At 39.5% G+C, this 25,563-nt stretch overlaps 1 protein-coding gene across 2 annotated transcripts in view; it reads right to left on the bottom strand.

Moving 5' to 3' along the window:
- ITIH5 (inter-alpha-trypsin inhibitor heavy chain 5) overlaps positions 1-25,563 on the bottom strand; it is a 752,947-nt gene that overhangs the window by 449,907 nt on the left and 277,477 nt on the right. The gene's annotated exons all lie outside the window — the stretch shown is intronic.

The following is a 25,563-nucleotide window of genomic DNA, read 5'->3' as shown; positions in this document are numbered from 1 at the left end:
AGTTATTTGGGAATTAGCAGACCTTTTGACTCAGCTATATGCAATTAATGAGAGAAGAGACAACTATGGAGAGTTGCTGTTAGTTACAGTAGATGTAAATAGTTTATTTACCTCTATCCCGAATGAATATGGGACAGAGGCAATTCGAGCCTTTTTAAGCAAAGAAGGAAAATAGGCCAGTCTAATATGCTCATTACTGCAAATAGTTTTGGAGAACAATGTCTTTTTAAATGGGAATACATACCATTGGCAAAAGTGTGGGGTTGCCATGGGTACCACCTGTGCCAATAGTTATGCGAACCTGGTACTGGCACAATGGGAGAAGGAATGGATGCTGCACATGGACTATTTGTGGAAGGATAACATCGTACTATATAATAGATTTGTGGACGACACTTTCATTTTGTGGAATGGGGATGAGTTTTCACTGAAGGATTTTATGAGGTTTTTGACCAACACGACTACCTTTTTGAGGTTTGATTTACTCTATTCCAAAAAGGAGATAGAATTTTTGGATGTGAAGATTTTCCTAGATGTAGAAGGTATCAGCACTTCACTTTATAGAAAACCACATGTTACACTATTCGAGCATGCATCCAAGGCATGTGTTTCGCAATATAGTGGACAATCAAAGAGTTCGTATCTCTAAATTATGTACAGTAGAAGAGGTGTTCAAGGAGGAAGAGAGGAAATTGAATGACAATTTCCAGGAAAGAGGGTATCGAATGAAAGAATTAGAGTTCAGAGAAAATGAACTGCATGAGTTACATATCTCGAAAGGAAAGCTGTATTACTCTAGTCAATTGGGCAATTTGAAAAGAAAAACTAGAGTACAAGATAGAGGAAGGACCTTGAAATGTAATATTACATATAGCTCTGACCATGCAAATGTATGTGAAATTAAAAAAAGCATTGATCGATTTTGTCTTTGGATGCGAGAATCAAGGAGATAGTTGGGGAATATCCAAGTTTTACTTTCAAAAACAGAAAAAACTTGAAGAGACTTCTATGTAATAGAAATGGATTTGACACCATTCGGGATAAGAGTATGAAGGAAAGAGCTCATTATGAAGGAACACGAAAATGTGGCTTCTGTAGTTCTTGTAAAGTTATAAGAACTACAAATTCCTTTACCCATCCGGAACTAAGAGAAAGTATAGATACCATGGGATAGCAAATTATAATTGCAAGAATGTGATATACATCGCCAATTGTACTTCTTGTCCAGCCTTTTAAATAGGCAAGACAAATAGAATGTTAAAGGAGAGGATATCCAAACATCTATCCGATATTAAGAAGAAGGTACAGACTAATGCTTTATATATGCACATTTCGAAGAATTTAGATCATTCATTTACATTTATGGTAATCTCTGCAATAAGAGAAACTGCCAGAGGGGGAGATATTGTGAACAGAACAGAAGCTGAGGAAGCACGTTGATAATGAACCTTAGAGCACACTGCTATCCTGGTTTGAATGGGAGTGTCCCAATTAAACCTTTCTTGAAGGAAAGGAGAATCAGTACTAAATGCCATTCAAGATGAACCAATGTGATTGGCTGATGAATGGTTTTAAAAAACTCTCCTAGAATGAGATAGAATGGGATCTGAAGACGGCTTGTTTTTGCTGAAAGCGCTTATCCATATATTTTGGAATTGTGAGTCCACTGAGACAATTTTAGTGGTTGACCACGTATGAATAAAGTTTTTAATGTTTTTATTTTATTGATTTGCTATTTGATCTAATGCTCGCTGGTGAGGCATCTATGGTGATACACCTTGACTTTTTTCTGGAATGTTTTTTTACTGGGAAGGATGACTTTGTGTGGCAAAGTAGTTCAATGAGCAGCAAGCTGTCACTTTATGACAAGAGGCTTTCCTCTTCAGTTCTCAGCTCTGGGGTGCCTTTTCTGTGGTGCCTGCATGTCCTCAATGTGTTTGTGTGGGTTTTCTCTGGGTACTCCCACCTCCCAAAGACATGCACTATGTTTAATAGTGAATCTAAATTATCCAAATGTGTGCCTTCTGTACATATGAGACAGTGAAGGCCTGGCAATTTACTTCCATTCTTTACTTGCTTGGCAAACTCAGGGAAATGTGGCTTTAGGAGTTATATGCGTCTTGCAAGCATGGATGAACTTTGGGGGGGGGTTGTTCCTCCTAAACAACCTCTCATACATGAGCTTGAAGATCACTGATCCTTAGAGTAAGGGTACATCTCAAAGATGACACGGTTTTGGAACTGATGCATCATCACATTCTCACTTTTGTGTGTGCAGTTGTTAGCGTTGAACGCATCTGTTCTAAAGTTCATTTCTGCTCCCATGATAATGTATAATTCTCATTTAACTGTTCTGGTTTACTGTAAGTATTTCATTTAATTGCTTGGTTGCCTTGTGGTAGTATGAGTGTAAATGTACAACATGGGGTGCACAAATCATTAAGCTTTGAGAGTAAATGACTAGGAAATAGTTTACATATTTATTATAGTTGTTATAAAGGTCTTTATAATACTAGATTCTGATTAGTTAGTGAAATTAAAAGACTCTTATCTTAACATACTAATTAACAAAACTGTTGAGCCTCATAACATAGTGTAGTAATATCACAGAAACAGCACCACTTCAGACATGCCATCAGGCATTTTTTTCATCTAGCCAAATCTAGGTAGTTGTAATGGCTTTCCACCCAAAAACAATGTACTTGTACAGTGATATAATTCCTTCTCAGTCCACCAAAGTGCAAAACTTAATTTAATTTATCATTAGCCCCCAATCCCTTTTTTCCACGGCAAAAATGTTATCCTTTCCAAAATATCCACAACAGTCCATCTTTTGTAAGACAAAACTACTCAATCATTCATTCCACATTTCCCATATCACACTAAAATACAGTTTTATCAAGTCTTTCCCTCATACCATTATATTCTTTCTCATAACATCCATAGAAAATCATATTCATGTTCACATCCTCTGCTTATGCTTATTAAAAAAGAAAAAAAATATGCGCGTGGTCGTGACAAGCGGTAGAAGTGAAACATCTGTAAGGAAGTGCGAAGGAAAGCAAAAAGTACAGTGCAGTATAAGCTCCTTCGCACTTCCTTACAGAAGTTTCACTTCTACCACGTGTGACGACCGTGCACATTCTTTTTTTTTTTTCTGTTTAAGAAAGAGATAATCAAAAGGAATGACAAAAAACTTACTTCTTGAATATGAGAATGCAACTAAAACTAAATTTCAAAAACTAGTTCCATCACAAATGTTAGAAGATCAGGTGGCATCAGTAAACGTGGCTTAATGGATGCTTCCTCTTCAGGGCACCATATCTTATTTTAATGTTTTAACTTACTTTCACGTATTTAATCTTAGACGGTTTTACTATTCCTGTACTGATCCTACATACCAAACAACAAGACTGCTTTGGTAGGACTCGATTTTAAATAATAAAATGCGGAGTGGAAAAGCCTGACATGTAATGCATCTGGATAAGTGTGTTTGAAGCTTTAATGTTTCTGTTTTACCTCTACATCTTCAGGATGCATGTGTTACAGGCACTAAAAAGGGGGGGTGCAACACTTTCAAATACTACAATTAATATCATGAAATCATTGCTCAAATATACAAGGAGTAAGAAAGAAAAAGTGTACATATGGTCAGCTACAAAGAGAAAAAAAAAAAAACATCTGCAGAAATAAAGTGGACAAGTCGCAAGTAAAATTTGATCCCATGATTATATTAATTCTGCTGCAGAGCTGAAAGTCCATTTGGACCTCTCTGGTGTACTGCTCTTCTCCCACCACTTTTAAAAGTGCACTACAGTCAAGAGCACACAGAAAATACTGACTTGAAAGGACTACCTGTACAAAATCATGATATCTTAAGACATACACACAAAGAAAGGCCATATAAAAAACTGCTGTCTATTGTTTCAGTTATTTCGTTTCGTGTGGTGAAGTTCTGTTGAAGTCAAAGCAAGTGGTCGAGATTCATGGTTGGCAGGGAACTATAAACCTTTTGCTGTGGCCTGTATTGTTCTTATGTGCACCTGCTGAACAAAATTCGGAGGGCCCTTCACACTTCAGCCCTCCACCTATACTACAGAAACACAAAAGAAAGGGAGTAGCACAGCAAGTATGCAGTGGAACACTGAATGCAAACCATTCTGTACTAAGACAGAAAAGTGTGTCTTGCAAAATGGTGTGTGTGTGTGCCAGCATGGTTCTCAACCAATCAGGGACAAAGCTCAACAGAATCAGAACACTTTCAAAATATTAGTACTATTAACTTCCGAGATTGACAGAATAAGACAATGTGAATATACACCTTCTGAAGTAAAATAACGTTATAACTCTAATTTTATTGTCATTAATATTTAAGTGCAATTCACCACCTTTTCTCCAAAAGTCTCCAGTTTTAGAATGAATTAAGAGGGACAGAGCTAAAATGTGTGTCAAAATCAGGGACAGTTGAGAGATATGCATGCCAGCCAAGAATATTAAGTTTAAGAGGCTACCAAAAAACACTTTATTTTCCCCAAATCTGTTGAGTCCATTAGCCACAAAGGCTAAGCTATATCTGAAGATATCAAATAATGGAATGTCGCAATATGTGAATGTTTGTGTGTGAGGGGGGTTGTTGGTGGGTATACGTAAGTAACACTGCCAGAGTTATGTTGTCCTGAGGACCAGTATTTCAACCAAATATATCTTTATAATCACAAAAAATAACAAAGGAAAACAATGTACAGCTTACCCCCATAAAATAACTCCACTGCTCTAACTGCATTCACACATCTGCACCAATTACAGGGAAAGGTCATTTAAGACTCTTCAAGTGAAAAACATCTTGTACTACTTTTTCTTTCTGTGTGAACACACAGTACCTCATGTAAAGTCAAATGAGGGAAGTCAATCCCACAGATGTTTACTTGGTACTTTAAAACTTAAACCTCCCTCAGGTGTCTGTGTGTTTGTTGAAAATGCATGCATGACAGGTATGGTCGAGAAGTAAGCAATACTTTTAACTGCTGCTGCTGCTGCCACGGTATCACTCGATCGCTCTCACTGTGTGAGTATTTGTGTGTGTGCGTGTGTGCGTGTGTGTGTGTGTGTGTGTGTGTGCGTGTGTGTGTGTGTGCGTGTGTGTGTGTGCGTGTGTGTGTGTGCAAAATGCATGCTAACAAAAACTTTGTCATTCTAGCAACTGTCTAAGTTTATGAGCAATATTTAAAATCCATCCCTAATTGAGGTCCTTTGCTCGCTGGTTTATGTGACTCTGTCCAGATTTCTTGTGGTAAGAGTTTGAGAGATATGATCGAAAGGTACTGCTGCTGCGAGGGGATTGCTCATTCGTAAACTGTGTGTGTGTGTGTGTGTGTGTGTGTGTGTGTGTGTGTGTGTGTGTGTGTGTGTGTGTGTGTGTGTGTGTGTGTTGTTGAAAAGCTAAAGTACGGAAAGCTTTCAACTGATACTGCTGCTGCAACAGGATCGCTCATTCTGAAACTTTGTCTGTGTGTGATGGGGGGGTTGAAAAGGTAAGTAGAGTAATGGAAGTCAAAGTCCGCCCTTAGTGGGTGGAGTTTGAATTCCATACTTCCGTTTCACTTTTCCATTTCACTCTGAGCTCTCACATGCTCCCATAAGAAGTTTCACTTCAAAATATTTTCTTTTCATGCCCAATCCTAGACTTTCTTTGTCCTTTCACATCTTAAAAAAACATATTCTGCAGTTTCTGTTTCATTACAAAATAAATGCAGCTTATCATACATTCTCTTATATAACACACACCCTTTTACAGCTAATTTGTTAATGAATAGTCTCCATAAGAAATCCTGACATGCCTTAATAGACCAGAATCTTAACCTTATTTTCCTTATAGCCCAATCCTTCCAAAGGATTACCATAATAAACATTACACCTCACCTTATGCTGCCATTCTTTTCTATTTTTTCCTAATTCTTTATTTAATTTCCATAGTTATGTTTTTATGGTATTCTTTAACGTCTTCATTCCTAAACATTTTTCCCTTTTTCCTACTTTCCCTTTATCCCAAAATACTCCAATACCTCACAAATGTTTACAATCAAGCTATTTTTTCTGTCTTTCTACATGTCGACACCCAGTATAAATGTAGTTTGGGACAAACTAAGTTGTCCCGGTCCCACGAATAAGGGTAAAGGGGTGTGGGGAGGGTACAGAGGTAGGAATTAAGGTGAGGAGTTGTAGTTGGATAGGGTAGTGGGATTGTGGTGGCGACAGGGTTAAAGAGAGAGGGAGATGTGAAAGGAAGTGAGGTAGGGGAAGGAGGGACTTCTGACAGGATTAATTGTTAGGGAGTAAAGGAAGTAGGCACATTTGGCGTGAGTTGGCGGTGCAGTAACAACTAGCTTATGTCCACTCGACCTGTAGGTATTGTGGATGCAGGTAGGCCTTGGATGGTGGGGAGAGAAGGGGTTAAGTTAATTGGGTCAGTTCCCTCCTCTCTCTCTTGGTGTTTCTCTATAGTGACTAATTTAATGTGGGGATGGAGTCTGGGAATATAGGTTGTGGGACAGGACTTACTGGCAAGGAAGGGTGAAAGAATACTGAGAGCAGAGTGTGTGTGGGTGAATGGTTGGGGGGTAGTGTCAGTGTGAGTGGTGCGCTGATGTGATTCTCTGGTGGTCCGATAGGCCTGGGGTTGTGGTGGGTGTTTCCTGGTGTCCTGGAGCATTTGTTCACAGTTGAGGTCCTCCTGGTTGTCCGGTGGTGGCTCCGGTTGGGTGGTAGGGCCGGTCGTGGTGGTTGGGGTCTTTGTGGTCATTCAGTGCCGCTGAGGTTGCTCCCTGTCATCCCTGTGTCTCTGAGGGATTCGTTGGGCCTTTTCCCAATTGGGCCATGCGGTCGAGTAACATCTGTGTGGGTAGGCTGGGTCTGTCATTACCTCCTTCCCGTTTGGAGCCATGCAGTCAGTTAGAATCCATGTGGCTGGGCCGGGTAATCCAAAAAAAAAAAAAAAAAAAGGAAAAGTGTTCTCCCAGTGGTCATGGTAGGCTGTGGGGGGGTCCATCATCATAATCCGGTCCTATTAGCATTGGGGGGTAGTGGCAGATCATCTTCTCATGCTCCCTGGTGGGTTTGTGGGCTGCTGGGTCTTTTCTTCGGTCCCCGGTGTTGTTTCTCGGGTTTTATTAAGAAAGTGTTCTCCCGATGGTCGTGGTAGGCTGTGGGGGCCCATTGCCACGATCCGGTTTCATCAGCATTGGTGGTAGTGGCGGATGATCTTTTCGTGCTCCCTGTTGGGTTCGTGGGTTTTTGTGTCCTTTCTCCAGTCCCCAGTTCTGTCCATTCTTTGGGATGGTCGTTGTGGCTGTGTTGGTGTCCCTGCGACCTTGTTTCGGTGGTGGTAGTGGTGGGAAATCCTTTCCGTCCTCCATGGTGGTTTCGTGGGTAGCTGTGCCGCTTCTTTCGGCCATTAGATCCGGGCCCCGGTTTGCACATGCGCACTGCTGTCCTTGGCCGTTATCTCTCTGGATTGTCGTTCTGGGAGGAAAAGTTAAGTGTTACAGACTCGGTTGTGGTTGAATGGTGCTAGGACTGGGTGGCTGATATGTAGGTATAAGTTAGATGTGCAGGATTACTTTTATATATATATATATATATATATATATATATATATATATATATATATATATATATATATATATATATATATATATATATATATATATATATATATATAGGGAGAGATATATATAGACAGGTGATATTCTAGTGTTAGGAAAGGGTTGCAAGCTGTAGGAGGTGTGGCTGATTGGGTGTGCAGCTGAAGGGTATAGTGTGTGCCAGGCAGAGGCATATTTTAATGTACGGGGGAGAGAGGAGTGCATTAGTTAAGTGATTACACTGTATGATTAGTAGGTAAGCTATGCAAGGGGTGGTTTTTGGCTGCAGAGTATAGGTTAGTAGGGGAGTTGGCAGAGTGTGGTAGAGCAAGGCATCACTAGGGGTTGGGGGAGAGTAGGGCGGTCGGGTTTGTGGAACCATTTTAATATTGTGTTTCTCTTTTACAGATGGCTAAATTACCAGAACTAAGACAGTGATGGCAAGCTATTGTGGCCCAAGTGGAGGAGTTGTTCCAGGAGGTGGCAACATCTGAGGTGGTACAGGAACCAGAACAGACCCTGGGTTGGAAGAGGTGGCACACAGCAGTGAGAATCCCAGTTCAAGGGAAAAAGCAACAGGCAAGGCAGCAGGCAGTAGCAGTGGATACACCGGTTCCCAGTACATCTCAAGACAAAGGTGCAGGTAATGGTTTTACTATGGCAGTACTGTCTGGGGAGCTAAGGGTTGAGGATTGTGGTAGGGGGAGGTATGATGAAGACTTGTCAGTTGGGGACCTCAGGGGTGGTGTGCAAGGGATAGAGGACGCTCAGAGGCAACTAGCACAGCGTGCCAGGTACCCGGTTACAGATGCGATGGGGGTGGCTGTTGGTTCTGAGGACAGTTCAGTCTTGGGCTCGGAGGTAGGCTCTGACTTTGGACTGCGGCCGGGGACTGGTTGGCTACCCAATCTTTGGGACAGGGGACAGGAGCGGTTTTCCTGACTCTGCACATTCTGGGCTCGGTTAAGGAAAAAATTTGGAAAGGAGAGTATGTGGATTTCTTTGAGCTGATCGATGCAGAAGGGGTTCCAATGGCTAGTGAAAGCAGAGTCCTCTAATAGCAAGGACCTGTTGGCGGCTTTAGCAGCATTGAAAAGGCAGAGGGTAGGTAAGCTTCGCCCTAGGACATGGGATAATTGGGTGGTTGGCTTTATTTATTTTATGGCAGTGCAGCTGGAGAAGGACGGGTCTTTGGCCCTGCCACTTCTAGGCTATTTCCTTACCATTTGTGAGGCTCAACAGTTAAGGCCAGGTAATGCGTGGCTTTGGTATGATCAGCATTTCCACAAACGGAAGGCTGTAGACCAGTCACTCCGTTGGGAGGTGCGTCATCCAGATCTATGGTTGGCTATGATGATGGATAGTTACGGTGGCTTTAACAGAAGGGTGAGTGGGGCGGAAGCAGCGGGTATGTGTTGGTCATTTAATAGTGATTCCTGTTCATGGGTGGGGTGCAAATTTGCACATGTTTGTTTAAGATGTCGAGGGAGTCATTTGACCATTGGTTGTGGTTGGCAAGACCTGTCCACCGGGAACTCTAATGTTATGGGTCGTGAGGGTGGGTTTGGTGGGCAAGGCTTCTCGCAAAGCTTTCAACTGGTTTGGGGGAGGGGTAATTTTTGTGGGTCCTAGGGATTTGGACTTGGGTTCTTTAGAGACAATAGAGGAAGGGGAGCCATTCCCCATTAAGGTGGAGGTTTTCTGGGGTATGCTTTGTCGGTTTCTAGGTCTGGTCATCAAAAATGAGATAATACAAGGATTTCAAGGTGAGGTTTCCTATAAAGTCCACATGGGAGAGGGTTGCAAGAATCTGCAATCTGTTCAAGGTAAAGAGGATATCTTGGAGGTTTTAGTGGAAAAAGAGTGTCGGGCAGGGCGGTTATTGGTTCCTTTTGACAGTCTGCCTTTCAGTGCTTACAGGGTGTTGCCTTTGGGGTTGGTGCCGAAGAAACGGGCAGGGGAATTCAGATTGATACATCACTTGTCGTATCTGGAAGGGAATTCAGTAAATGATTTTATTGGGTCCTTTTGACAGTCTGCCTTTCAGTACTTACAGGGTGTTGCCTTTGGGGTTGGTGCCGAAGAAACGAGCGGGGAATTCAGATTGATATATCACTTGTCGTATCTGGAAGGGAATTCAATAAATGATTTTATTGCAGAAGGGGAGGTTAGGGTGCATTATGCTTCCTTAGATGATGCAGTGAAAGTGATTAGGGAATTTAGGGAGTCATGGTTGGTTAAGGTTGACATTGAGTCAGTTTTTAGATTATTGCCTATTAGGAGTGGGGATTGGCCACTACTGGGGATTCGGGTAAGCGATAAGTACTACTTCGATAAAGCTATGCCTATGGGTTGCTCAGTGGCATGTGTGACTTTTGAGAAGTTCAGTACAGTATTGCATTGGATTTGTCAGCAGAGAGTGGGAACTCAAAAGGCAGTGCATTATTTAGATGATTTTTTGTTGGTGAGCGAAGGAAGGGTAGGAACACAGGAGGGGTTGCGGGAGTTTACGATTATGTGTGAGGAGTTAGGGGTACCACTGGCTCAGCATAAGATGGAGGGTCCGGCAAGAGCATTAGAATTTCTGGGATTAACAGTTGATGCCGACTGTTTTGCCTACCCAAGAATAAAATAGAGAGGCTTAGGTCGGTGATACGTTCGTTGTTGGGTAAGGATAAGATTCAGATTTGTTCAGTTATGGAGTTGCTTGGGCTTTTGAATTTTGCCTGTTGAGCGGTGCACCCAGGGCGAGCTTTTTGTAGGTCAATGGCATATTTGTTGAAAGGGGGTCAGAGCAAACACCATTGGGTTAGGATGACCCAACTGCTGCGGGAGAACTTGGTGTTGTGGGATGGGTTTTTGCAACAATTTAATGGGATATCATTTTGGCAGATAGACTGGGTGGGGCAAGAGGAATTTCAGTTGTTTACAGATGCAGCTGGGGGTGCTGGCATGAGGGCCTATTTTGGGGGTTGGTGGTTTGCGACTGAATGGCCACGGGATTGGAAGGAGGTATGGAAGTGGGATGTGGCATTTCTAGAGTTGATGCCTATATGGGCAGCTTCTGTGGTGTGGAAGAAGCATTTGAGGGGCAAACATGTAGTTTTTCACCCTGACAATATGGCAGTAGTGAGGGTATTACAAAAGAAGATGGCTAAGTCAGGTTTGTTATTGTTGGTTTTGCAGAGCCTCTTAATAAATTTTTCCTTTACAGGAGTGCATGTGCTTGGTGTAAGGAATGAGATTACTGAAAGCTTGTCCCAATTTCAGTTTTGCAGGTATTTAGGGTTGGTTCCATGGGCAGAGGAGGTGCCATTATCTCTGCCAGAGGAGGTGTGGAATCTTGGGTCGATGTAGCCAGGCGGTTGGTCAGCATTCCTTGGCCCCTTCTACGAGGAAGGTGTATGGTAGGGCTCTTTCTGATTTTAATCAGTTTATTTTGCAGCTGCCAGAAGAAGAAGGGGTATAGTCGGTGGAATTACTATTGCAATATGTAGTTTGTGCTTGGGGGCTAGGCAAGGCTTTGCAGACAGTTAAGGTGGATTTGGCTGCAATTAGCATTTTCCCTAAGGTAGCAGGGTTGCAGGATTTTACTAAGTCTTGGACATTAGGGCATATGTTGAGGGGGTTGGAGGAGAGTGGTGGTGGAACATAGGGATATTTGATGGCCACTTACGAGGGTTATACTGAATTTTTTGTTGAGAGAGTTAGGTTTGTTACAAGGGGGGGGGTCTTCGAATTACTTTATGTGGAATGTGTTATGTACATGGTTATATTTTGGCGCTTTTTGTATTTCAGAGTTGTTAGGCTCGCTATGTTGGAAGGATGTTATCATAGGGGAGGGTGAGGTTACTATTGCATTAAGGAGGAGAAAGACAGATCAGTTGGTTAGGGGATGTTTGGTGGTGCTTAAACCTGACAGGAATCCTTGCTTTGTCCAGTAATGTGGGCTAAAGAATATATGAAGAGGGGCAAAAGGGGAGTGTGAATCAGTTAATTTTTTGTTCAATGGACGGGAAGGTGGTGTTGAGTAGCAGATTCATAACTTTGGTGAGGAAGGTTTTACGTTGCATGGGATTTCCATCAAAGAAGGTTTGCAGCTCACTCGTTCAGGATAGGTGGGGCCTCAGATTTAGCTAGAGAGGGTAGTTCCACTGAATTGATTAAGAGAGTGGGGAGGTGGTCTTCAAATGCATTTTTGTCTTATATTAGATAAGTTGTGGTCTGATTATTAATTTTCTCTTCTTTTCTTTTAGGGAAGCACATTATCATCTTGGGGCATTCGTTTATCCACTGGGCAGAGAGGCGTGCTTTAGTTAGGGATGATCGGGAAAATTTGGGTTTATCTCATTTAGGGTGGTCAGTGACTTGGCATGGTGTTAGGGGTCTTAGGTGGGATGGGTTGTTGCATGAATTTGAGAGGGCTAAACTGAAGGTGGGTTGTCCTTGTATACTAATCATTCATTTGGGGGGCAATGACTTGGACATTGTTTCCAAAAAACAATTAGTGGACATTATTCTGCAGGATTTGATGAGATTACAGACGTTGTACCTGGGTATGGAAATTGTGTGGTCAGAGTTGCTTCCTCGTTTGTGTTGGAGGGCTGCGTATAGTTATAGGTCAATTGAAAGGGTCAGAAGGTGTGTCAATCAAAGGCTGGCTAGGCAGTTAAGAATTCTGGAGATGCATATCATTGACCATAGAGATTTTGGGGATGGAGAGGAGTCTTGGTACCGAATGGATGCAGTACACCTTAATGACATAGGATTGGATCTTTTTAATTTGCATTTGAAGCTCTTTTCAGAGGATATGATTGTGGCTAGGGTTTAGGAGGGGGAACAGCCTGAAACCAGGCTGGTGGCGGAGAAGAGGGACAGGATTGTCCTCTTCTGTTCCCCCTCTAAAGAAGGTGGTTATTGGTTAATGGTTTGGTATGGAGGTGAGGAGAGTAGGTACGCTGCCTCTTTATGTGGGTGAGTAGGTACGCTGCCCCAGTGGAGGAGGTGTCAAGGTGAGTAGGTACGCTGCCCTGAGATAAATTCATCCAGGGTGAGTGGTGATGCTGCCCTGAGATCATCGTTGCTGAGGAAGATAACATTGTATAATAGAGTTTAATAAAGGTCTTCAAATGGCTTTATGTGTTTGGTGTGGTTATTTAAAGGGGGGACGAGACAAATGTAGTTTGGGACAAACTAAGTTGTCCCGGTCCCACATGTAAGGGTAAAGGGGTGTGGGGAGGGTACAGAGGCAGGAATTAAGGTGAGGAGTTGTAGTTGGATAGGATAGTGGGATTGTCATGGTGAAAGGGTTAAAGAGAGCAGAGATGTGAAAGAAAGTGAGGTAGGGGATAGGAGGGACTTCTGACAGGATTAAGTGTTAGAGATTAAAGGAAGTAGGCACATTTGGCATGAGCTGGTGTCTCTCTCACCTCCCTTTTTTGTTTATGGATGGAAGATGTGGCAATTTGAGGTGGAGAAGAGGGACAGGATTGTCCTCTTCTGTTCCCCCTCTAAAGAAGGTGGTTATTGGTTTATAGTTTGGTATAGTGGTGAGTTGAGTAGGTATGCTGCCTCTTTATGTGGGTGAGTAGGTATGCTACCCCAGTGGAGGAGGTATCAGGGTGAGTAAGTACGCTGCCCTGAGGTAAATTCATCCAGGGTGAGTGGTGAAGTTGCCCTGAGATCATCGTTGCTGAGGAAAATAACTATTGTTGTTTTTGTGTGCATAAGGTCATTGTATAATAGAGTTTAATAAAGGTTGTCAAATGGCTTTATGTGTTTGGTGTGGTTATTTAAAGGGCGGACGGGACAACTGCAAAGATGCAACATGCACAATAGAATGTACTAATCTATTGTCTCTTTCTCTCCCTTTCTTCTTCCAGGTACAGAATCCCCCATTTTACCAGTTTTAAAAGCAGAAAGAAGAAGAAGAAGAAGTCTTGATCCTCATATGACACTTGGAATGTTAAAGAAACGATGATCACATTGTCCAAATCCCCAGCATTAGCAATGATGACCTTCTGTTCACACCTGTGAGGTTTGTGATGTATTCTATGCTTTATTTTTGAAAGATAAACAGACTTGCTAATTGTTTTTTTTTTTTCCTGCTACTCAGAAGGGTCATGTATATGTCCAGCATATTGTGTGAATGTCGACAGATAAAAATCAGTGACATTAATTTTCCACAACCCCCCCACACATGCTTACACTGAATGTGACAAGCTTAGTCTATTAGAAGATGTAATGATTTTTCACTACATACTGACACTACATTTCACAAGATAGACAAACATACACATACTCTCCACAGTTTACTATAGTTTGATTCTATAGTTTACCTTCATAATGTCGCGGATGGTTTGTGCGACAAACAACTGAGCGAAATAACATCTGCAAAAATCCAGAATGTCACTTCACAGATGTTTGAATGGCTGAATTGCGAATGCAATTTGTCATTCAAATGAATAACATCTGTTCGACATCTGGATCCCAAATAGTGAGTTTCAACATAGTGCCGTGACCACGTTCTGAAATTCGCTCATTTGGGTCGATGTTATGCACGATCGCACAAACCATCTGCAACATTATGAAGGTAAACCGATTCTATAGTACTTGACTGAAATATCAAATGTTTGAAAGAATTTGACTGAAAACCCATCTGATTGAAAAGCAATTGATTGAAAATCCATTTGACTGAAAAGCAATTGAATGAAAACCCATTTGACTGAAACCTATTTCACAGAATCACAAATCACTGAAATACTCAGCATAAGAAAATACAACATCAAATGATGTTTTTGCAGGAGGACAAATCCCCCTGCACCCCCATTTAGGGGCTTTGCCTCATACACCCCTTTAATTGTACATACTAACTCCACAGCTGCACAATGACTTGAAAACAGAAAAAAAAAACATGAAAAATAGTAAGTCAGTGTTGGGCAAAATCCATCCACTACTCCTGTGGTTGCCTGACTAAATAGAAAAATTTGCTTACCTCATGCTTTCATGGACTGTTGTAGCACTTGTCCATAGTAACTATCCACATCTCTTTAACCTTTAATATACACAAATATTCTATTCTCTGATGTTTCGTGAATCAGGCAGATGGTGGGAGGGCAAGGAACAGAAAGCTGCATGAATTGACTGGCTAGGTGCACCAGCAGGGGTGCCATTGGTCATTTATTTATTTATTTTTAATAAATTAATACTAACACATTTATTTACTTAAAAACAAATAAACAAATGGATACATTAACAATAGAAATGCATCCCTTGCCAAATGGTGCCCTAAGCAGCCATGTAGATAGACTATCCAGAAGGCTGGTTATAAAAGCAAGGTATAGAAAATGTGTGTAGCAGTAAATATAGGATGTGATCTAACAGTAGGAGCAAATCATACTTATTTCTGAATGTTTATGCACATTCTCCTTGAGGAATGCTACTGACATCAGAATAGCATAATGAAAGCCAATGTCATGCTAGGAAAAACTGATGGAAGTCGTTGAAAAAGAATATGACCTTATTGTGTTATTTGGTCATTCAGTGTTACCATATTGTTGCGACTATTGAAATGCCAGATGTGCAGCTCCCTTTTATTCAGAAAATGACTGGGGAGTGTTATATCCAGATCCCATCTGATTCCAGTAAAGAACTTCTTAAGATTTTTTTTTTTTTGCATACTGCCAAGTATATCTAAGCCTGCTTGGTATGATGTCTTTTGTAGACAGTTACAGACACTGATGCAGAACAAATGAAACAAGAATAAACAAACTGTACCCTTGTACTGGGAACAATTAGCTACGGAGCAGCTGTAAATCAAAGCTTTGTCACTGAAGGTCAATGTAATCTGATGTCACATTTCATGAACTGACATTTTGGCTTCAAATGCAGTTTTCCTAAACATTACTTGCCTTGCTTTGATATACTATGGACTGTAGACAAGTCAGTGTTGTGTGTATCAATGTATTGTTTCCAAGTTCAATAAGATATGCCTACTAAACAGCTGTATAGCACAGTTATTATTAGAAGATGGGTTTCTTATGTACCTGCATCTGTATCTGTATGAGTCGACTAGAACACTGTAAGTATTTCTGCTTCTATGCTATGTATAGCTTTTTTATTACGTGTTTGTAATTTCCTTGTCACCCAGGATCCGGTTGATAAGGGTCTGCACTCCAGTCCTCTCTGGGTTAACAAACTAAAATAAATAAATACAAAACTAGAATTTGTTTATCCTACAATGAATGGCCAGCAAATATAAGATGGCTTCAACATCTGGCAGACAACTATATTCAGACTGAAATGGTCATCTGTTACAAAGAAGACCCCACTCATCATAAGTGAAATGTTTATGAAGTAAAAAAGAACACCTAAATTAAATAGCAATTTTTCCTAATCAGAGCCTTCCTACTACTCAACCAAGGTAGATATGCCAGTATTAAATAAGTTTTTTTCTTTTTTTCTATTTTTAATAAGCAGTTATGAACCCCCTTCTGTCATTTTCCTTGCATCACATGCTCTCCTCTATCTACCCATGTAGTTGCATGGCTAAATACTGGTTTGTGTACCAAACCTCTTCCAGTGCAGCACTATTATATCTCCATGTGTTATCTAACATATTACTATAAGTTTTCTATACTTTAAAAGTCTGGTAAGCAGACAGATTATATTATGTATGTATGCATGCATGTGTGCATGTTAACTGGGTAGGTGGGCTGGTTCTTAGACCCTTTCAGTCATGACCTGAGTCAAAGGTAATTAGCAAATGACAGGCTTGAGACAGACAGTAAAACAGGTTACATATAGCACTGGCAATGTGTTCTTGCTCAACAGACAATTTATTACATACGTTTCTGTTCTTAAGATCAAAGAATTTCTAGTAGTGTTTGGTTAAGTAAAACTAGTATGTGGTGTGGCATATATTATGCACAGATAAAAGTACAATATTTACAAACAAATATGTGCTACATTAAACTTTTTAAGCATCTAGCAAAGCTATTGCTGGGGTCCAGATATTGGGCATACTGGAAAAGAGTCATGACTATGACCAGACTATCATGGGCAGAAAAGGTGGGAGCAAGTGGACAATGCTGACTCACCCACTGCGGGGGGTGGGGATGGGGGTATATAACATGCAAAATATAACGCGAGGATAAAGTCAATGATTGCACCCCAGTCCCCTACATAACGAGGGCACTTTACATCTGTGGGAGTATGTATGCACCCTCTGAAGCAAGAGATTGTGGAAGTCTTCACAGCCACCATGGGGACAAGATAGATACACATTTACAAAGAAGTCCTAATTCACAAAATATGATGGAACCAAGAACTATTTTAGGGAGCACAAATTGGCCATAATGCTCACACCCACATGAGAAGAATGAAATGGTTAATGGATCTCACACTGAAGAGAAAGGAATGAGTTTTAGAGCAGCTGAGTGGAAATTTGATGGTCATGAAGGTTAGGAACCAAAACAATTATTGCTAGAGCACTATTCTGCATATGAAGGCTGTTCTGTAACATAACAAATTAAGGACTAAGTATACAAACAGCAGATGCATTTATACAATTCATTTAGATGCTCTAACATGTTATGTCTGAACTCAATAACTATGTTGCAGTTCCTTGAATTGTTTGATTGATTGCACTAAGCGGGTGAGGCTATTTTTCAAAACACTTTCTCTCCAGCTATAAGTTATAAAGGTGGTCTGACCAGGAAGAGATTATCTCTGGTATTAGCTCTTAATGAATGTAGTGTTGGTCTTGTGTGTAGCTCAACTGCTAGGGGTGAACAGTAATTTAAAAAATAATAATTTGATCAAAAGAAATTAAAAACTGATTATAATAACTGAAGGAAAAATGCACATGATTCAGTAGTTTATATTTTCATAACTGGACAGAAAAGCCTAAAAATACATCTAACTAGGCAAAGATGACCTAAAATGCTAAAATACATTTAAAAAAGTTGCATTGGAGTGAATGATACATGACAGCATTTATGTATTTATTTATTTACTTAGTTACTCCAGGTGGGTGGGCTGGTCTGTTGATCCCTTTCAGCCATGACCCAGGCTCAGAGAGCAAGCTACAAGGCAAATTGTACTTAGCATATAGTATAGGGTTAGGAAAATGACTAAGCAATCATTTAATAAAGGCAGTAACATATATCCACTTATATAATAAAATATACAGTAACAGTTAATCATCCATCTTTGGCAATACAAGTTTGGAACAAATAGTTTGCAAATTCAGTTTTACAGAAATGTACATTATTGGTAAGGTAAGAGAGACAGTATTTTAATAAGGAGGCAAGGAATGCTGATATAGACTGGGAGCACAAATACAAAGTAGTCTTTATACCACATAAAATAACTACATTTAAGTTTAAACTGCTGATTGGAATGCTTTAAACTTTGAGCATTGCAGATCACATAGTACGTAGTTAGTCATTACTGCTAAAGCAGTTGCACATGGTTTCCTGATTTAAATGCTTTCAAATGATTTTTTTAATCAGTCAGTCTAGATAAGAATCTGATTTTTATTGGAGTTGATTCTAAGGAGCAACTTCTAGCCTACGGAAATTTTCTCCTGTTGTAGTTTTGAAATATGATGATGTCTTCGTATGAACCCCTTGAAGAAATAAGATTGATATTTTAATGATAGTTTTCACTTGGTGGAGGTAGTAGGTGGAGAGCAGTAGCTATTCTTGTGAATCTTGAAAAGGAGAGATTAATTAAAAAGTAACACATCTAGTTAAAGGAGTCACCTTTGATCCTTTATGAGGTTGTATTGCTGGATTTGTGAGTGGCTGCCCATTGGCATAAACCAGGAAAGGTTTTTGTAGTTGAGTTTGTGGAATGGTGGATGATTTGCTATCATCAAGTAATAGTATATCATCTAAATACAAAATATCATCTAAAAAAGTAGGCCATTTGTAAGATCATTTATGCAGAGGAAGAACAAAAGATGGACAAGTACTCATCCTCTTGAAACACCAATTTTCAGGATTCCATCTGATGACTATTGATTGTTATAATATACCTAAAAGGTTCTATTAGTGAGGTGGTTTTGAAAACAATTAATAGTATTGTAACAAAAATGAAATATATTGAGTTTGTTTAGTAGAAGATCATGGTTTATCATTTCAGACATGAATCATGTCTACAAATGCACATCCTGTAATAAGTCATTCATTCACTTTACAGTAGATAGTATCTGTGGCTATAAATAGAGCAGTTTTTTTATGGTCCCCTTCTATCATTCTTAATAGTCTTCTCAGTGCCTCATGCCCTATGATGGGTCTACTGGCATGCTATTCTTATCCCCAGCAATGATCAAATTTTATTAGGGTCAGCAAGGAACTTACAGTTATCGTGGAGGACATATTGTCCACATCATCCATCCAAGTTTTGTTTCTTATATGGACTACAAAATCCTCCCTTGGTGATTTTGTAATATATTCCTAGGTTAGTGTGCAATTAAGGGCTTTGTAGTGCATCACCTAGCCTCTGAAGCTTCAGCCAGTCCACACATCCAGTATCAGGACTATGCTTCTAAAAACCACAACATCTCCAGTCTCTACCAGATATCATCATGAGAGATGCCCATGTAATCATCCACCCTCCTGGATGGTAATAGCCATCCTTCCCTGCTGCTGTGTCTTTCACCTGAGCTGCTATTTGAACCAGGGTCACCTGGGCCATAGTCAGGGATTTATCCCTCTATGCCACCAGAGTTGGTGTTGCAAACATAGCATTGCTGAATCCATGTTGATGGTCAGAGTAAGCCATAGTTGTTAATATTTTTGAATAATTGTTTGTGGACAAGCTTCTCAAAGATTTTTGCTATTGGACTGAGACTGGGAATTGGTCTGTAGTCTTTTAAATAAGTTGATGAGGGTACCTTGGGAGAGGGATAATAACGGCACACTTAAAAGGTGGTGGTACAATACCTGTTGCAAGAGAGAGGTTGAAAATGCCTGTCAGTGGTTTCCAATTATATCTGCTGTTCCACATGGGAATGTTGGTTGCAATGTGCTAAATTTAGCAGATGAATTTAAGTTCTTTAGTATTTTTTAGTTTCATTGGTGGAAGTTTCAATTAAGTAAAAAGCTGCATATTCTGCAAAGTAGGTAAACTCAGTAGAATTGTTAGATATGCTGTATGATGTGGGAAGAAACTGGTCAGTTATGGTTTGAAATAAAGTTGTTAGAAAATATTTGAAGTTCTCAATGTGATGAGTTCTCAATGTGATAACTAGTATATTGTGTTTCCCTTAAGAAGGGAGCTTTTGCCACATTGGTTGCTGTTCTACTTTATCTGCTATGCTTTGGCTAGCCTGGCAAAGATTATCATTTGCTGAGTTTTGTTTACAGTCTTCCCAGGCTATATCAGATATTTTCATCATATTTCGGATGTCATTGTCAAGTGCATGGAAGGGCTCTGTAACAATTTGTAATGGCACCCAGTCTATGGTACCCAAAACAGTATTAAGGGGTTGGGAGGGTGGCCTAATGGTTAAGGTGTTTGCCTTACAAACACAAAATGCAAGGTTTGAGTCTCACGAGGGATAATACGCTAGGCTTAAAATGGCTCGCAAGGGCAGTTAGCTTAGTACGAACCTATGAACCTATGAACCTATAAGATGAGTCTGTCTGTGATCAGGAAATGATCTACCAACAACTACCTGAGGTGGCATTTTTGATTTTTAAAATACCATGTTTATATAACTGGGCAGTAATCACTTTTGTTATTTGATTGGATTTGAATTCTGGTATATCTGCACTTAATGTTAGTTATTATTAGGTTGAGAGTGGAGTTATTGTATCTTTTGGGGTTAAGCCTTGTTGGGAATTGAAACAAGTGTTCAAGATGGTACTGTACTGGTATTTTATGGAATTGGTTAGTATTAGGGCCTATTACAGTGAAAGCACCAAATATGATTGATTTTTAGGGAGGGCATTGTGAAAAATTTGTTGAATGATATTTTGAATGTGCGTTGGTGGTGATGATGATGGGTGGATATAGACAGATGCTATAGAAAGGTGAGTAGGTTTAGCAAGTATTAGGTGACATAGAACCTAAGGGTGCTTTTGTCACTGACTGAGCTACTTACGGATGTGCTTGTAATCTTCAGTGAAGTTTAACATTTACATTTTTCTAGTAGTTAAACTTCAGCTACTAATCTTGGGCCATGTCTGGTATCTGAGATGATTAGGCAGATAATTCTTGTTTTAATGCAGTGTAAGGGGTTGAGGTTTTCTTTTTGTTATGTTTAAGAAACAGCTACAATGCGTGGCTGTTCAAGGGAGAACCAAGCTTCTAGTATTGACCATTTGCTGTTGATGTTACAAGTATTTAGACAAGCAAGTTTTACATCTTTGTCTCTGTAACATTGGAACATGGGTAGTATACTGTGTTGGTATTTGTTGAGGGCCACGGTTAGTGTGTTATATTTTCAGATTTTAATACCTTCTAGAGTGCATGCTATGTTTTTATTAAAAGTTCCTTTGTTCTTTTTTCTGAGTATGAATCAAAGGAATGCTTTGTACAGGGACTGCTTGGATTAAAAAATGTTTCTGATGTTGTAAGTAATGAGTTTTGAATATGTGATACGGTATATGGGTAGTCCTACTTGAAAGTCTGGTTACAGTCTTTTTTTTTTGAAGTATGATGGTATATTATCTGAGATCCATAGTAAACGGCATAATAAGATTATTGCCATTGTAATGTAAAGTATGAGCCTTATATTTGACATACTGTCTTCACAGTGGTTGTTATTTAAGGGTTTGTTATATTTAACATGGTTGAAAACAGTCCTACTGCTGCCTATGCTGGAAATTATTTGTTGTTTTTTTGTAAACATATGAGTCAACTTGACCAAAGGACTTTATTTTAGGCATGAGCTAGGTACAAGGCAGAAAAACCATAGATATTACAAGAAATTTGAAGCAAATTTTTATTTGTTTATTTATTGTTTTTGGCAAATGGGTGAGTGAACTTGACCAAAGAGCCCCATTTCAGGCTTGATATAGGGACAACAGAGAGAAACTGGAGGTACTACAAGAAATATTCAGCAAAGAATAATGGAGGAATCTGACTGACATAGCATTGGAAGTGTAAAGCACTCACACAGGCTGAAAACCTTTCTGGGTTTAATATCTAAAAAATAAAATTTCAATAAGGTTAATCACATGAATAAGTAAATAAACAGTTTACAATTTTTTTACCACAACTTTTATGTAATATGATGGCAAAGAAGTACATTATTGAAATAAGTGATTATGTTTAGCTTTCTGAGGAATCCACTGTCACTTTTAAAGATATGTACACTTCATAGTTGAATACTAGGCTATTTACCCTGAAGGGCCATTTTAATCCTAGCCAATAACTTGAAGTCAGAATCAAACCCTGTACATTCTGTTTATGGGATGAAGACCTTAACTATTATGCCAAACCACCCCCCCACTTGAGCCATATATATTTCTCTCTCTCTTTTTGTATACACACACACACACACACACACACACACACACACACACACACACACACACACACACACACACACACACACACACATACACACACACACACACACACACACACACACACACACGCACACACACACACACACACACACACACACACACACACACACACACACACCATACAGCAATGTATTGCATACAAACACACACATACATCCATGCACACATACACAAACACACACTTACTATACAGCGATATTTTGCATACAAACACATGCATACATCCATACACGCATATGCACACACACAAACACACACACACACACACACACACACACACACACACACACACACACACACACACACACACACATACAAATATATATATATATATATATATATATATATATATATATATATATATATATATATTACAAACACAGTCACATACACACATACATGCATCCACACATGAGTTAGTATTTCTCTGCACTATTAAACTATCAGATTATTTTTCTCTGTAGACTTCTCACAGTATGAGGGGGACTATTCAATGTGAAAACTGAGCACAAAGGAAACTCTTAACAGTTTCATATATTTTGGTGGTAGTTCCAATTTTCCAACCACAGTTTTTTATTTTCAGTTGAAACACACACACACACACACACACACACACACACACACACACACACACACACACACACACACACACACACATCTTCATTGTATGTTTTCAGCTTTTTCTTACCTTACAGTTGCACCACAATATGTGGTGGAAAAACTGCAAAACAGAAGATCTAAACATTAGGAAGCATTTTCTATTTCACTTCGGAGAAGAAATCCAGTTTTAAAGAATCTGTTTTTCATATACTAATGTCACTGAAGAAAACAGTAAACATTAACCTTAGTGGCATCAGTGTAGTACATGTATTGCATCCACAGACTTTAAAGGGCACATCGCCATGCATGCACGAAAATGACCCCTTAAATGCATAGGCGCAACACATTATCTCAAGAGTTTAATAAAAAGTTTATGAAGCTTTTATTAAAAAAACAGCCAATGTAAATAAGTACAGACAAATGGAAAAATGCACTGTGGCACTTGGACTCATTAAATGCCGCATGCATTTACTAAACTTGGAAAATCACTTTAAGTAACACTCATTTGAAATAACCTTTATTCCAGACAGAGAAACACCAGTCAAACGTACCCTTGAGATCACAAGTAGGGCACACCTCTCAATTGTCCCTATGTTTTTATTAATGTTCCTAACTTTGTCTCAAAATTCTGCTTTACACCTCCTAAAATTAGAAATATTTATGAGATTTAGTAAATTAATAAAAAATCCCTAATTTGGAGTATTTTCCCTAATTATCTTTTGTTTTGTCCTAGATTCTGGAGGTAGTTGAGTGCTATGTAGCTGAGTAATGTGTCAATTGAGATCCTGATTAAACAGTAATTAATAAGTATATACCCGACATAGGCTATGTATTTATTTATTTATAGCATTTGTTAATCGGAAAAGTCTACTGGGCCTAGATGAGCCCATTTTCAGTAGAGGGCTGGCAACAAAAGCTTCACATAACATCAATAGTACATACAAGAAAAAGCACAATATACAGTGTATATACAGTCTTAGTGCATGGAAATAAATATTAAACACAATGGTACAAGTTATTTACAAACATTACACATCAAAATTGTGTACAATTTGATCATTGAGGTTGGAGTTAGTCAGGTAGGGTAGCAGTTTTGATTGTTACTTCTTGGAGTTTTGTAGGCACACACAGTTGAATTCAGCACATCAGAGAGAGCTCCTAAGTAGTGATATTGTCGAGAGATGTAGTAGTGGATCAGGTGTTAGGAGGTATTATTTTGGCATTTGGCCACCTTCCACCTTCATGTTTACTTACTCAAAGGATGGTAGTGGTGCTAAGATGATAGGCAGATGATATTCATTGCCATGAAAGACAACTCATGAATGTCCCTTTGTCCTTGAATCAGCCAGTTGTGTCCCAGCTCATTTATAGAAATAGAAACTGGCTTGTCTTGACAGATGTTATTCCTACAGCTGGTTGAACAATTGAAGTACTTCCACTTGTATATGTGCATGGGCATACTGAAGAACCTGCCTTATGTGTATAGTAACAGACTGGTTATAGCATGAAGTGGCATGAATAAAATGCTACTCATCTTAAGACTTCCCCTGCAGAAATCAATACCTGCCCCAAAAAATGCAAGCAGTCAGGAAACTTCATTCATATATTAGTTTTTTTTTATTTAGTCATCAGTTGGGTTTACTTATATAAACAGTGTGAATAAAATTATTTTGATGTTGGCAGACTACTGATCAAAGGTGAAAGATATTTCTTGACTTTTGTTGTGTTTTTTGGCTTTTCCCAGTTAGGGATCGCCACAGTGGAACTCTGGTCCGCTAATGATTGGCAGTAGATTTTTACGTGCCGAGTTGCCAGCCCTGATGCACAACCTTCAACGAAGGTACGCCCATTCACACATGTCTCCACACAGAAGACGCTCTAGCTGAGAATCGAACAGGACAACGTCTTACTGTGAGGAGACAACACTACCGCAGCACCACCACTTGACTGCTTGATTTATTTTTTCCAACAATTTTATAATAAGACAAAAACAACAAATAGAAAGTCACACAGAAAAAACACAATAGCAAAGAATCAACATAAAGACCCAGGCAAACCAGTCTCCACAGCATAATACCTAAGACCTCCTTTAACATTAGGTTTATCATTTGTTTTCATCTTTTTTTTTTTACAGGTTTGGAGAGCAATCAAACAATCAATTTTTTTAAAAGAAACACACACACAACACTATATATTATTTTGCCCCCACAAAAAAAGCTTCTTGACAGTCAGAAGGGCACTATTAAAATGACGACTGTTCAAAATATTAATAGTTCAGAATGCATGTTTCTGTGTTTGAGACTGTCTTGTGTAGTGGTAGTATTATGGAAAGGGTTTTTCTAAGACAGGCATTAATTCTATTATAAAAAAATTTAACAGTTATGTTAGTAATTTCCTAACAGGTAAGTCTCTGTGTGTGCTAAATAAATAATGATCTAAAACAACTTCTAGACACTTACATGTAACAGTAGCTGGCAGTGGTACATTTGTGGCATCAGTAATAATGATAACAGAGTCATTTTAATATATTTTGTGATTCCAAGCAGCACTACAACACCAACTGTGTTACTGAGATAATTATAACTAGCCTGTTAGCTGTTAATCAGCTCCAGAGGTACATGAAGTTCGGTTGCAACCTTTGTTACTATATACAAAACTTGAAAAAATACCATGTGTGTGTGTGTGTGTGTGTGTGTGTGTGTGTGTGTGTGTGTGTGTGTGTGTGTAACTGATTGCATAGGCTGGCTTTTTTCAGCGCAAGATTGTTGTACAATGGG

Source organism: Protopterus annectens, chromosome 11.part0, assembly GCF_019279795.1.
Source record: "Protopterus annectens isolate FY-2018-M chromosome 11.part0, PAN1.0, whole genome shotgun sequence".
Lineage (NCBI taxonomy): Eukaryota > Metazoa > Chordata > Ceratodontiformes > Protopteridae > Protopterus > Protopterus annectens.
This window is presented reverse-complemented; position numbering and strand designations above follow the sequence as displayed.